This window comes from Neltuma alba, unplaced genomic scaffold (assembly GCF_004799145.2).
Source record: "Neltuma alba isolate B1F8T4 unplaced genomic scaffold, ASM479914v2 tig00004621_pilon, whole genome shotgun sequence".
Lineage (NCBI taxonomy): Eukaryota > Viridiplantae > Streptophyta > Magnoliopsida > Fabales > Fabaceae > Neltuma > Neltuma alba.
The window spans coordinates 30,420-45,521 of NW_021633792.1; the positions used below are offsets into that span (position 1 = coordinate 30,420).

At 30.0% G+C, this 15,102-nt stretch overlaps 1 pseudogene; it reads left to right on the forward strand.

Annotated features, from left to right (window-relative positions):
- The first annotated feature begins 12,457 nt into the window (after nt 1–12,457).
- Nucleotides 12,458–15,095, forward strand: LOC114745348 (1-aminocyclopropane-1-carboxylate synthase 1-like; annotated as a pseudogene).
- Nucleotides 15,096–15,102: the final 7 nt, after the last annotated feature.

The window sequence follows — 15,102 nt, forward strand, 5'->3', positions numbered from 1 at the left end:
TTTAAGGCTCACATCAGATTTATTATAAATCATGTTTCTTATTTCTATTGTTACTGGAAATTAGATTGAATAAAGTTTCCATATAGTTTTCTTAGTTAAATTTGCTTGAAATGTTATTCGATATGAAACATATGAAAAACAGTATTATATTAATATTGTAGTTTTTGTATGAGCAATATTAATTTTATAATTCAGTATCTATATGAAATTAATCATTAACAATTGCGTGCTCCCGTGTCTAGTTCTTTTTATAATAAGGCCATACTTACAACTTTTAATGATCAGATTAAGAAAATTAATGAAAATTAGTTTAATGCGAAAAACTTCTGCACCTTTCCAAATTCACCCTTTGATTCATATAATTGAATAATTGATTGTGGGGAGAGGGGGATGAAAAGAAAGGAACAAGTATTTTATTAAATTTTATAAGGGTTTTTATTATAACTATCCTTCCAGTTCTGATTATAAACACCTAATAATAACTTTACATAATTTAATAAGTTAGTGAAGACTATTTCTCTTTTAATTTTTGTAAAATATCAAAATTATCCTCAATAAAATCATTAATTAGAGGAGTTTGGTTAATTAGTGAAGGATGTTAGATAAAAAGAATGAATGCTTTAAACAAATTAAAATATATTATATTATAAAACATGCTGAAGGTGCTTGTATTATATAAAGCCAGAAAGGAGTGAAAAAATAGAATGTTATAGAGGAACAATTTTAGTTAACCACGACGGTACTGTTGGATATTACAAGCACGATGGTGTGTTGATCCAGGATTATTGGACAAATTGCGAAAACAATTAATATAATAATAATAAGGTAATTAACCTAGTTATAATGATTAATGCCAACCCACTAAGACCCTACATGACACGATGGTGATTCAACTTAAATGGTGTCTTTGTTTTCTGAATTCCCTTTATGATTAATTCATGAATCTGTCGCACTCTCGGAGGCAACCTTATTTGGACGACAACCTTTTTAGTGACTTTATTATACTCATAATACTTTTGATTCGTGTTCCAGAGCATCAACTTCAAAAATCTTTAATACAGGACTTTTTACAAATTTAATAAAACACACATATATATACATACATACATGCATGCATACATACATACATATATATAACTTATCCTCGAAAGTGCCATTCTCTCTTTCTAATGCCTTTTCCATCTTTTCTCCCTTGTGAATTAGAGGATAATTTTGGGAAGTTGTAAAAAGTACTACCTTCGATTGTTAATATAAGACCCTATTTGACTTTTATTTTGATCTTAAATATAAACCTCAATCCACTTTGTCTCTCATATTTATTTTTTTTTTGGCCAAAATAACCCTTCTAACGATGATAGTTCTAGTCAATACACTTGATTAGTAAGGATATTTTAGGAAAGACAACACTTATTTAGGACAAATAACTAACTCAAGTTACTTCCTTAATCTCCTCAAATTAGTCAACTGACTCTTATAATTAGGACCAGAGGTAGTATTAACTATTACTACCTCCGGTCCTAATTATAAGACCCAGTTGACTTATTTGAGGAGATTAAGGAAGTAAGTTAAGTTAGTTATTTGTAATAAATAAATGTTGTCATTCCTAAAATATCTTACTAATTAAGTATATTAGCTAGAACTATCATTATTAGAAGGACTATCTTGAAAAAATGCATAAATATGAGAGACAAAATAGATTGAGGTCTTATAATTAGGACCAAACAAAAAGTCAAACGGGGTCTTATATTAAGGACCGGAGGTAGTATTAATTAAATTTAACTAACTTTCTTAACGTTGAAGAAGTAATCAGTATAATCTTATAGAACAGATCAGAGGCAACAAAATCTACCATTCATAAAAAAAATTCAATATGGATCATCATATAGTTATCTGTAAGTTACAGTACATGCAAACAGGAAATATCGGGTCACACACACGCGCACATATATAATTACTTGCCAGCTTATAGACAGAATTAAGCGTATCCACTTGTGTGTGTGTGTGTGTGTGTGTGTAATATTGGTGTGTGCCCAGGTGCGTTAGCTTATCATCAGCATTTTATATGCATTTTGGTCGAAGTTTGAATAATTTAATAATTTTTTATTGGAAGACAGAGGCAGAGATTCTTTGATAGTACTGATAGCTTAAAGCATTTTGATTGATTAATTAATTAATATTACTGCCTGATTATGTGCTTCAGGCTAGTGTTGTTGCAAGAATACTTCATACATATGTGTAAGACTTATTATGAAGTGATTAATAATTTAAATTTTTCCAATTTGAATTTAGAATATACATTAAATCCAAACACCACCGATTATTCTCTGAAAGAATTAAACTACTAATCATTCTAGGGCAGGTCTGATGAGCACGATATTATATTATTTGAAAATTAATTACTTTTTGTCAGATCCACTTTCATGATAATTGATTGCTCAGTATTTTATATCAGTTGTGTTTTATTCAAAACTCTCTCGAAGCTGTTTGATTTGATTAATCAAATCAAACCCACCACCAGAACTTTTCAGGCTGATTGTGCATATTGCTTAGAGCTGAGTATCATTTATTCAAATCATGTTCAAACTTTTTTGGTTATGCTTCAATTAACCATGAGTTAATTATTGTACTAATTAATTAACTCCTTGAGCAGACGAAGAATCGAAATTTGGTGTGCCTTCCTCAAACTATCAATTCAAATAGTGGTCTTCAGGCCATCGACATGCAAGCATTAATTAATCCTTAATTATGATCTTAATATAGGAACAAAGATTTGTTCAACAATGTAAGGGTCTTCTAGTATAATGACACCAAGCATCTTCTCAAATCTTTTCTAAGTATGTATGGGTTGTAAGTTTGACCTGTTATAAATATGATGGATGTGTAAGTTCTTTCTGTTAAATGAAAAAGAAAAACTGCTTAACAAATTAAAATACGTTAGCTAGCTACCAATAAGTTGTTGGTTGAGATGGTGAATGGTCTCGCCTCGTGTGAAGGAGTATACAAGTTCAAATATTAAGAAACGTACTTGTTGAAAGGGGTTTAATCTTAATGATTCCAACCTAGCAAAGATTAATTAGTCTAAAATTCAAAGTGACTTGGAAAAAATTCTAAGTTTCCGCTAAAATACACTAGATACACTTTACATACACATCAGACGCAACCTTCTGCAACTAAATAATGTTGAATTGATATTATACAACAAAAAAGGGTATGGTGGTGTCTCAGTTAACTCAGCAACTGTTGTTCGGTTTTAATTATATTTAATTCCTTCAGTGCTTAGTCTCTATTAGTTTAGGTCTAATATATAATTGGTGAATAAAATATATATATTTATATGATCAGATTCATTAATTTGAAAGAAAAAGGGTCCCACGCATGTTTGACGAGAAGAATCAGATATATCTGTCGGTATTCGTTAAAAATTGTGATGAGAACATTATTGTCAAAATCACTTAGTTGACTTTGTAGGTTAACGTTTTTATATTTTTAACTTCTAAAATTATGTCGATTCACTCTTAAACTCGTGCTAGCTATAAATTCGGTTGTACTTATGAGTTCACTTAACAAGTTTATCATTTTTATGTTTTTACCTTGCAAAATCATGTCAACTAACCATTAAACTCATGTTAAATTTTTGGATTCAGTTATGTTTATGATTTTATATATGAATTTCATAAGAATCTATTAGTTGAATATGGTAAATTATGAACATTGATGAATTTAATTTTAATTATTTAGATTTAAAATATATTAAAATAAAATTATTGTCATTTTTAAAATTGTAATTATTTAATTATGTATTTTTAATACCAATTTATTAATAAAGTAAACATTTATGAGTTTTTGATTCAAGTTTACATTTCTATTATGAATTTGCTTAAACTCGCGAGTTTGAACGCCTTAGATGAGAATATGCTTGTTGCAATAAGTCTAAGGATATATTGATTAATTGCTTCGACTTGCTATCATTTATTTATTTTATTTAATTTCAGACACATGTTTAATTACTTTCCTTTTGACCATGCGCAAACATATATATGAAAAATATTTGTAGATTTTCAAAATGATGATGATGAAGAGGTATATATATATATATATATATATATATATTTAGGGGGAAAAAGGGTAGCTGTTTAAGAATAGGATGAAGGGAGGATGGGGGTTGTGAAACCAAATGAGAGAATCCATCTCCTTTGAGGTTATGGCAACAAGCCAATCTGCAGCAGCATTTCTGGAACGCTTAATGAAAGAGAAAGACACATTAGTGAGGGATTTTATGCTTGACAAAAGCTCGTCAATAAGTCCATGATACATCCTAGAGATAGAGTTAAAGAGTTCAAAGCAGTCAAGTTCAATATAATGAACGAGTAATCCTTCAAATCAAAGGCTAAAGAGAGAGCATGCTTACAGGCTAAAATTTCCACCATCAAGCTAGAAGGAGCACAGACTTTTACAGATAAATCAAAATAAATTTGATTCTAATAGAGAAGGCATTTTGACTATTGAAGTGATATTATTTGAACGAAGTGTAATAGTGAAGAATGATAATCTCCTATTTATCTCTTGTATGTGAGAGTGTGTGTAACAGTAAAAAAATAATCCTCGGTAAAAAAATCTTAAAAGGTAAAATAATCTGGCTGGGCGCAAGTTAGTCAACTTAAAAAGCTGCTCTGCTCAATACATGCATAAGGATAATTAATAAGTCGTTTTGTCTTTAAAACATGAGTAAATTCCAATTAGGTGAGTAAGCCTGCCTTTAATTAGTACTATAATCAATAATATTAATGAGTGACGTATTATTATGGTAAGGCTTGCAGAGGGATTTTTCTTGGTAAAAAAAAAAAAGGCTTGCAGAGGGATTGAGATAGGCAAAATTTGTTTCTCAGAATAACTTTAATTATTAATGTCTGTAACCTTCCTCATATGTCTTCCACCATCCTACACTATTATAGACTATATATATTATAGTTGAAAAATTACTCAAGCATCTCAAGTAAAAAATTAAATACAGACAGGTCCCCAAAACCAATTTTTTTCAGTCAGCTAAGTAAAATTTATTTTGAATAAGAGGAATAGATATTACTGGGCTGAGAATAATAAGAAAAATCAAACTCACAAATTTTCATTTATAGGAAACTATTCATGCCACTAAATTATAAAATTATCGGCTTATTCGGACTAAGTTAGCTCTTGCCATCAATGAATTTTGAAACAGTTTATATGGATTGAAAAGTTTGACCCGCCAAAATAAAATTTTGTGGATGATTTTAAAAAGGAAAAACTCAATTTTTCTGCTTATTTATTGTCAGTATTGAAGAAAACTTGTTTGGCGATATCATAACTTTAAGCACTTTTTTTTAATGACATGATATATTTTTCATTAACTATTAATTAAAAAAGTACTTAGCTTAATTGGATTCTAATTATTAGGTATCGAAGAAGAAGATTGGGTGCGGCCAGCCAGGCATGCGCGCGCGTGAATTGGGACTTCAATGTGTTTGATCTGCAAATTAAAATTCATACTACCTCCGGTCCTAATTATAAGACCCAGTTGACTTATTTGAGGAGATTAAGGAAGTAAGTTAAGTTAGTTATTTGTAATAAATAAATGTTGTCATTCCTAAAATATCCTTACTAATTAAGTATATTAGCTAGAACTATCATTATTAGAAGGACTATCTTGAAAAAAATGCATAAATATGAGAGACAAAATAGATTGAGGTCTTATAATTAGGACCAAACAAAAAGTCAAACGGGGTCTTATATTAAGGACCGGAGGTAGTATATCACAAGATGAATTAATCATAATTATGTGGAAAGAAAAATTAAACCATAATCTTCCATTAATTAATTACGTATTTGACCTGGAAAATTCTCAATCACAACGTATTTTTCAGCCCTTAATAATTAATCTCAAATTATTTTCCCTTGTGGTGACATCCTTCATCGCTTCACCAATTAACAAAGGAGCTTCGCGTGACACAGTCACGTAAATATCAACTGATTAATACTCTTCCGATTCTTAATTTATGACTTCATTCTCAAGTTGATTTTGGTCATAAATATAAAAATTAATTATCATATTTATAAATTTTTTCTAAATTATTTTTATTGCTAGTCCTTAAGTCGTAATTAAGTAGGACAAGAAGGTAGAATATTAATGAAGATGATTATAGTGCTTTAGAAAAAATATGTCATATTCTTTATAATTAACTAACTTACCTAATTTTGTTATTCTATTCAAATTAACTAAATAGGTCTTATATTAAGAAATGGAGGGATAACATTTATATATATATAACATGCGACAATAATATAATTAAGGTGTCTTCTTCAAAAACTTTTTGCTGTGTCTCTTCAAATGAGTTTTATTTGGTTGGGAATATTTTCCTCCTTAAAGACAACCTTTGCAACACCGAACAAGTGTATTAATTTATTCTTTCAATGCGTGCGAAATGCTCTGTATTGGGTAGTTTTTATTTCTGGTAAATTAGTTTTTCAGCTAAAAAAGTTGACACACACGCACACATCAAGTGTCCTGTACTGTGCTAATAACCATGCGTTTATATAAACTTAAATTTAATTTAATTAGCGGCAGGATCATGTTTTGGATATGGATCTCGTGACATAATACACACACATAATAACATAAATGAATGAAGTATGGATTCAACCAAACTTGGAAATGGAGAGAACTCAAGTGCAAGTGAAATTCTCATCTTTCAAATCGACATATATATATATATATATATATATGTGTGTGTGTGTATCTCCACTAAACCAGAGCCGTAAGTAGATTGGGTTATAACATGTGTGCAACTTTCAGCTAAACATAAAGAAAAAACATGCGTGCAACTATAATTAGTTGACTATAATTGGCATATCATAATAAGATCATTGTCTACCATATACCTTGACGAATATATATATCTGTAAGCATTGAATAGCTGTTTTTTTCCCCTCGTTAAAAGTACATAATTACGTGTCCTTGTCACATTATTATTATTATTATATTATTACTACTACTACTACTATTATTTTGGACAACTTATAAGAGTTAATGAGACAATGATTAACGTTGGGCACTACGTACTCTTATGTTCGGGAAGTTTGTAGATACCCAGCGTAATGGATCAAAAACTCACCGACAACAAGCCAAAATTTTTGGAATGTTAGAAATGAAAAAGAAAAAGAAAAAGTATTTTTAATTAGTAGCTTAAATAAGATCACACAAACTAACAAAAAAAACATATAAACATGAAAGACAAAATAGATTAAAATCTTATATTTAAAATCAAAATAAAAATCAAATAAAATCTTGTAAGATAACAACATATATATTCATTATGAGACAAACCTTATATAACAGTCGGGGGACTTGAGGCCCATAACTTTGTGTCTCATGCGTGTTTGTCTGTGTCACTCACTCTGGGCGCCATGAATCCTCAATTTCCGTATCTTGGTCGGTTTTGTGCAAAGGAAGACGACAAGACGGGAACGCCCACTCATGTGGTCATGCACTATATCCAATGTACTGAAAAATTCTCCTCGCGTCTTCAAATTCAAACCACAGAGATTTGGGAAACGGCCCCCCCGTGAGCCGTAGCAAATCCCCACACCAGTGCTATTACTCCTTCCCTCCTCGTGAAATTGGTTAACTTTTCTCTTATCATTAAAGTTGTCTTAAAATAAATAAAAAAATCTGTTTTACTCCTAGAAAATGACAATGTTATCCTTAATGTTAAATTTTATTATCTCTCATCTTTCTCCTGTATTTAATAGGAGTAAAAAATGAAAAAAAAAATCATATTAATTATTTGCATAATATCTTCTATTTTGAATCACAATTTTCTTCTAACCAGTATCTTATATTATGGATCAAAGAGAATATATATGTATGCTTCATTTCTTAGCTTTTAATTAGTATAAACATCAATGGTATTTCATAAAAGAGAGAATTATTATAAAGTTTTAAAGAAGAGATTTAATTACTAAAAATTCCAAATCACAAGTAAGCGATTTACATGTGTTGTCATTTTTTACACCTAAACTTGTTATTACAAACTTTTTAATTGTTAATAAATTTTTGAGTAACTGATATTTTTTTTGTACCTAATATTAGTTGTCCCTTTCCTAAAATTTCCCAACACAATATTTGTGACACTTTCAGTCATTTTAGTTATGCACAAGATTTTGCTTTTATCGATTAATTTTATAAGTTTATATATAATTTTATAAAGGTAAGGCCATATTTTTTAATAATTAACCGGTTTAATTTTAGACAGGAAACTTCCTGGGACCCGATTTTGGCGGAAAGCACGTTTCCCCTACAAAAGAAGGGAAAAAAGCCGCACAAATAAAAACATCAGCATTTCTTATATTACACACTTGGTACGTATTTTTCCTACTTTAATTAATTATTTTCAAAATTAGACTTGTCAAGAAGACTAAATATTTCTTTTTTTTTGACCGAAAAGAAGACTAAATAGTTAAAATATATGAACGTATGTATCTTAATTTGCGTTCATCAAATAACATATAAAAAATTAAAATGTATCTGACTTTCTTAATGTATATTCCAATGAGTTTTTTTCCTTAAAAAAAAAAAGTGGACCTATGAATATGAAAGTATGAACCCCGGGCTGGTCCCAAAAAAAGAAGAAGAAGAAGAAGTTTGAACCACGGGAAATATGGTTCAGGAAAAAGAAAAGAAAAGAAAATTAAACATGAAAAGTTTAGACTAATTAAAAAGCAGATGATTAATTTTCATGAGACACGCGCCAAAAGGTGTGATCCTCATGGGCTTAATTAGATAAGTTACACGACATTAGGTATTATATTTCTATTAATTAGCTTAATCATCCAGCAAAGGCTTCACTGTTCCCTCTTTTAAATTAATCTTATGCATTATGGGTTATTTTTGCTTTTTGAGAGCTTTTAAAATACTTGGCACTTAATTTTATATCAAAATTCAACGTAAGCCCACGCACGCCTCACTGTCATGACTATTTGGAATGTTTTCCAGTCAAAATAAAACATTGAATTAATCTACACATCCCTTTTTCTCAATTTTCAACCCATTACATCAATTTTTTAATGATACATATAAATTTATATTTTGAAAATTTATCAATTATTACACTGCCAGCTTGGGAGAGTTCTGAAATAAAAAAAACATCCTTAGGTATATTATAAGACAAAATTCTTCTAATATATTTATCTTTTTTTTGGTAATCGATGTAAATATAATTATGGAGAGACCAATTGCCTTTTTTTCTAAGTACAAATATGCCATGCACACTACATCGTAAGGAATTATGAAAAGAAACCGTGCCTTGTTTTAAATAACCAGTCCATGATGAGTGCCCCAAACAAGATGGGTAAAAAGCCAATTAACAGATCACAACCCACTTATCTACATGGACAAAGAAACCAACGAAAAAAAAAAACCGCAGGAAATAAAAAGTATAGCCCAACACCCCCCAAAAAGAACAAAGAGAAAATATTGTTAAAAACTTCAAATTTACGATATAAGCTAAAAAGCAAAACAGCGATGTGTTTTTTTTTTGAATAAATTATGAGAATCAATTACCTTCCCAGTAATAAAAAAAAATAAAAAGCAACTTAAAAAATGTATACTTAAGGGTTTTCTCACAAAATTTTACAGTTCACCGGTAATTGGTGAAAAAGCATGAATTTTAAACCCTGTCGTAATTATGTTTGTACGGATATGCCGTCAATTTTGTAGTTAATTAGACGCATGGTGAAATTGCCTGATTCGATAAATGCACTTTAAAAAAAAAAAATACTACCCTCAGTAAACATATTTTCTACTTATCTATACGAGAAAAGCTTCAGATATTGTTAAAATCTAAGTGGACTCATGTAACAATTGTAAGCAAAATTTAAAATTAATCCAGCATCCAAGGTGACATATTTTTGAAAACTTCCAAACAATATAACCAAGGGGAAATCTCAAAAGAATACTTCTAAAATTTCAAAATCTTACTTTTCAAATGTTGTCTATTATTATTAGAGTGTAACCCTTGGTTAAATACATTGATGCTGATGTTGATATATTGATTCGATGAATATATCATGCACTTGTTTTTAAACATGATTTATTTATATTCATTTGAATTCGATTTGATACAAAAATATGAAACTCATATTTAGACGTATTAAAAAATTCGCCGATGAAATTTCTATTGTTTAAATTTATGCATAAAAAATAATAAAAACTAAAAGGAACACTTTTCTTACAATAATCATATTTGCCGAAGTTAATTTATTTATGCAGGACTAAAAATTCTTAAAGAAATTTGAACATAATTATCTAATATTCCCATGGTAATATTCCTAAAGCATTCTTTCAAGTATTAAAAAAATATAAATTGAAATTAAGATATGGCAAAGTAACTTAACAATATAAATATATATATATGACACTCTCCTACATTGGTCTATTTATACAACATGATTTGTCAAAATAAAAAAAAAACTTTGAACTTCATTAAGTACTTATCTTAAAATTTAATAACTTTTCAACTGTATCTTTATATAATATATACTTTATAATTTATACAGTCATGTAACGTATTTAATTTTGTGATATATAAATATGACCCAAAAAAAGCTCTTATCTTATAAATAGGATCAGAGAAATAGCATTAAATCAATTTGCTTCTACTAATCATATATATAGCTATCTCATTAATTCCAGAAAAATAAATAACAAGATATTCTTCCAGTCCTATTTATATTGCATCTCCAACGTGTTTTGCACAGATTAAGAAAAATTTTAAACTGTATTAATTTTCTTTTAAAATATAATAACTTTCTAGCTTTATCCTATTTAATATATACATCTTTTAAAAATAACCTACTTTTACACTATAATAAATGAACAACAAAATAGTATATTCATGTTAAAAATTAAGTGAGGTGACTTATAAATAGGAGTAGATGAGTAATATTTCTTCTTTCTCTCAAACTTTTCAGTGAAAAAGAAACTTGTATAGTGACTACAATGAAGCATGTTATAAGCAAGTTCACGGGAAATTTCTTGCCTCACAATTTCCACAAATAGTGTTGTCCATGTTAGACTAGTTCTCTTTCCTAAAGGAACAAATACCTAACATTTATGCGCATATCCAAAAGCAAATCCCGTACTTGGCAACTTCTTAATTACCTGTACATGAAAAAAAAAAAAAAAACCATCAGGTATTACTTCAGGAGAGATCAGATTTTACTGTCAAGAGAGTATATATATATACACTTCTTATATCTCACCAAATACACCATCACCAGTTCACTACTATACATAGAGTTTTCGAGATAAATTCTTTAATCATTAAATTTCTAAACTTATACTCATCAAATACACCACCAGTTCGCTACTATAAATAGAATTTTTGAGATAAATTCTTTAATCATTAAATTCCTAAACTTCCCATATCTCACCAAATATAAACCACCAGTTCACTACTATATATACATAGAATTTTTAAGATGAATTCTTTAATCATTAAATTTCTATACTTTTTATCTCACTTTTTATATTTTGAATTTTTTTCAATTAGGTCATATAGATGAATTACTTTCTTACTTTTTTCCATATCATTATTTTTTATCAATATTTTCATTTATCATACACATGCTCAGTTTTCCTCGTCATGTATGAGTTTGTTATGCATTATTATTTATCCACATACATATTTAGATTGATGAGAAAATAATGCATAATTAATTATGCTCATATATTTTGTAGGATATTGATATAATTTTAACAGCAGGACTGATGTAATAAGTCTGCATATGAGAAAGATGTAATTGCAACTCTTAAATTAATTATAGGGATGCAAGGAAAAATTGAATGAAACCACAGAGGATAAGAACTGCAACTTCTTTTCTATTTTCTAGCACCTTTTTTGACCAAAAATAAGTCATCATGCTACTTTCAAAGAAATTCCCCAAAATCTCTTCTGACTTTTTGATTATTTATTATTTAAAATAAATTAGAAAAAATATTAAAATATTAAAAAAATCATAATTATCATAAATACCTTAATGTATCGTGATATTATTAATATTAAAAGTAAACTTGTTAAATTATTTTTAAAAAAGAACATTAATATTTGGAACCAATGAGTACGCAAGTGTTTTTTATGCACTTGATAATTCAAAAAAAAAAAAGGAAAGAAAGAAATCTTTTGAGATCATTTTTAGACGCAAGCAAAGCGCATCATGTTCAAATATTCTGCCAGTGTTTCCTGAGGCCGGTGGTGTGCCATGCTTTTTCCATCACCACTCACCTATAAATTCTCATGTAGTCTCTCTTATTTCTCCTGCACTACTACGAGATTTCTAAACAAAATCTTTCATTCTTCGTCTCCATTTCTTGCTATTCCAGCTATTTCATATAGTGTGGTCCTTCATCTCGCTTCAAATACTAAACATGGGTTTGGAGATTGAGAGCAATCACCTTCTGTCCAACATCGCTGTCAATGGCAAACATGGCGAAAACTCTGCTTATTTCGATGGATGGAAGGCTTACGAAAGAGACCCATTTCACCCCAAAAACAATCCTCAAGGGGTCATCCAGATGGGTCTTGCAGAAAATCAGGTTTTTTTATATATACATATACCTCCTGTAACTCTACTTGTATATCTCTATGATCTAAAGGTGATTGATAAGTTGACTGACTCGTATAAATGTATGGGTTTGTTTTTAATTCTTTTCCACAGCTCTGTTTTGATCTGATAGAAGAGTGGATAAGGAATCATCCGGAGGCTTCCATTTGCACTCCTGAAGGACTACGCCACTTCAGAGATGTTGCAATCTTTCAGGACTACCATGGCCTTCCCAAGTTCAGGAAGGTGTGTGTGTGTGTGTGTGTGTGGTGATTATGGTTGGATAACTGCTAGAACCTATATGGTATATGGTTGAATCAGAGTTGATAATGGGTTTGCTTCGTGTTGTTTGCAGGGGGTGGCAAATTTTATGTCCAAAGCGAGAGGTGGAAAGGTGAAATTCGATGAAGATCGAATATTGATGAGTGGAGGGGCCACAGGCGCTAATGAACTTGTCATGTTCTGTTTGGCTGATCCTGGAGATGCTTTTCTTATTCCTGCACCTTATTATCCAGCGTATGCACTGCCTCCTTTCGTGTACTTTCTTTGTTCATTTGGGGTATCTTCATTAATATTCCACCCACTCAATATCCATAACTCAAAGTGGGAAATAAATATAAAAGCAAACTTGCTGGAATGTTATATTATAGTAGCTCCGGTATTTAATTTAAGACTTTGTTTGACTTTTATTTTGATCTTAAATATAAGATTTCAATCTATTTTGTTTATCATATTTATGTATTTTTTCTCAAGGTAATCCTTTCAATAATGATAACTTAACCAATAACTTGATTCGCAATGATATTTTAAGAAAGGCAATACATATTTCTTACAAATAACTAACTTAACTTATTTTTTTAATCTCTTCAAATTAGTTAACTAGTTCTTATATTTAGGACGGGAGGTAGTATATAATAAATATTCTTATTTGGAGAATTCAGAATTGTATTCAGACTTCTGTTTCCATTCGCACATATAAAGCAACTTTTTTGCGAGTAAACTGCGGAAGTAATTTGAAAAGCTTTATTAGGGGAGCAGTCCAAAAAAGTGTGAATTATGTGCAATATATATCTAGATTATCAGATATAAATATAGTGTAAATAATAACAAAAATTATGTAATTGTCAACAAGATTCATATATACATGTGATGACATAAATATATAAATTATCTTATATATTTAAGCTTCTTTCTCTACATCTTGCTGGTGTAAGTGTTTGCAGAAAACTATATATAGAATATGCTAGTTTGGGGTCTGTGCGTTAACTAATTAAGATGCCACGTTATGTGATATATATATATATATATATATATATATATGAAGTTTCTGTAACGTGGTGCTGAACCCTATAAATCACCGAATAACACTTTTACGTCCATACGCACACTCACACAAAAAATAAAATTAGAATATACTCCTCTGGTTCTTAATATAAGACCTATTTAACTAATTTGATTAGATTAAAGAAGTTAGGTAAGTTAGTTAATTATAAGAAATGTGACATGTTTTCCTAAAACACCATAATCATCTTTCTTAATACCTTCTCTCCCTCTTCTACTTGATTATGGTTGAGAGAATATCCGTAGGTAATTTAGAGAGAAAACTAATAAATATGAGAAATGGTTTTTATCTTTAATATCAAAACTAACTCAATAATTAGGTCTTATATTAAGGACCGGAGGAGTATTAACTATCACATGCCTTTGAAGGGACAAAAAATGAATCATACTAATTTGTTTTGTAGTATGGAGTCATTTGTTATGGGATATATTATTGAGAAACAATGATGCTCCACTAGTTCTTGAGCCATCTTGTGTAGTTGTGGCTCCTATTTTCCCATATGTGTGAATGGCACGGACAAAGGGACATCCAACAAGTCAAAAAGAAATTTTCAATATAGATTTGATTGAATGTTAGGTCCTCCCGAAATAAGTCACCCAACATGTGGGGTTTCATTTTGAATTAAATGTCAGTGGTCCCTCCTTGTGCCTTTGATCAGGGTAGAGACATAGCTACCTCGGTATACGACACAAACACGAAACACTGCAAAGGATCCGTGTCCTATACATGTAGCAACAGTCAGAAGCTGGATTCCTTGTAAACTTAATTAGTTTATCGAAGAAATGTGAAATTTCCTAGAACGCAGAAAAAACTCTAAAAACTTATGTCCTAGACCCACCTATTGTAATGGTTTGAGACAGGGCAAAATTAATCGATGAAGCTCATTTTTCCAAGTTTAGTGTGTTCTGAGGTGTAGTAGAGAGTAATGGCTTTGCTCATATATTTTTCATATTTTGTTGCAGATTTCCCCGCGACTTATGCTGGCGAACTCGGGCGCAAATAATCCCCGTGCATTGTGACAGTTCAACAATTTTTTTCAAGATAACAAGGGCGGCTCTTGAAGCAGCTTACGTGAAAGCTCAAGGACAAGGTCAACGTGAAGGGTTTGCTCATAACAAACCCATCAA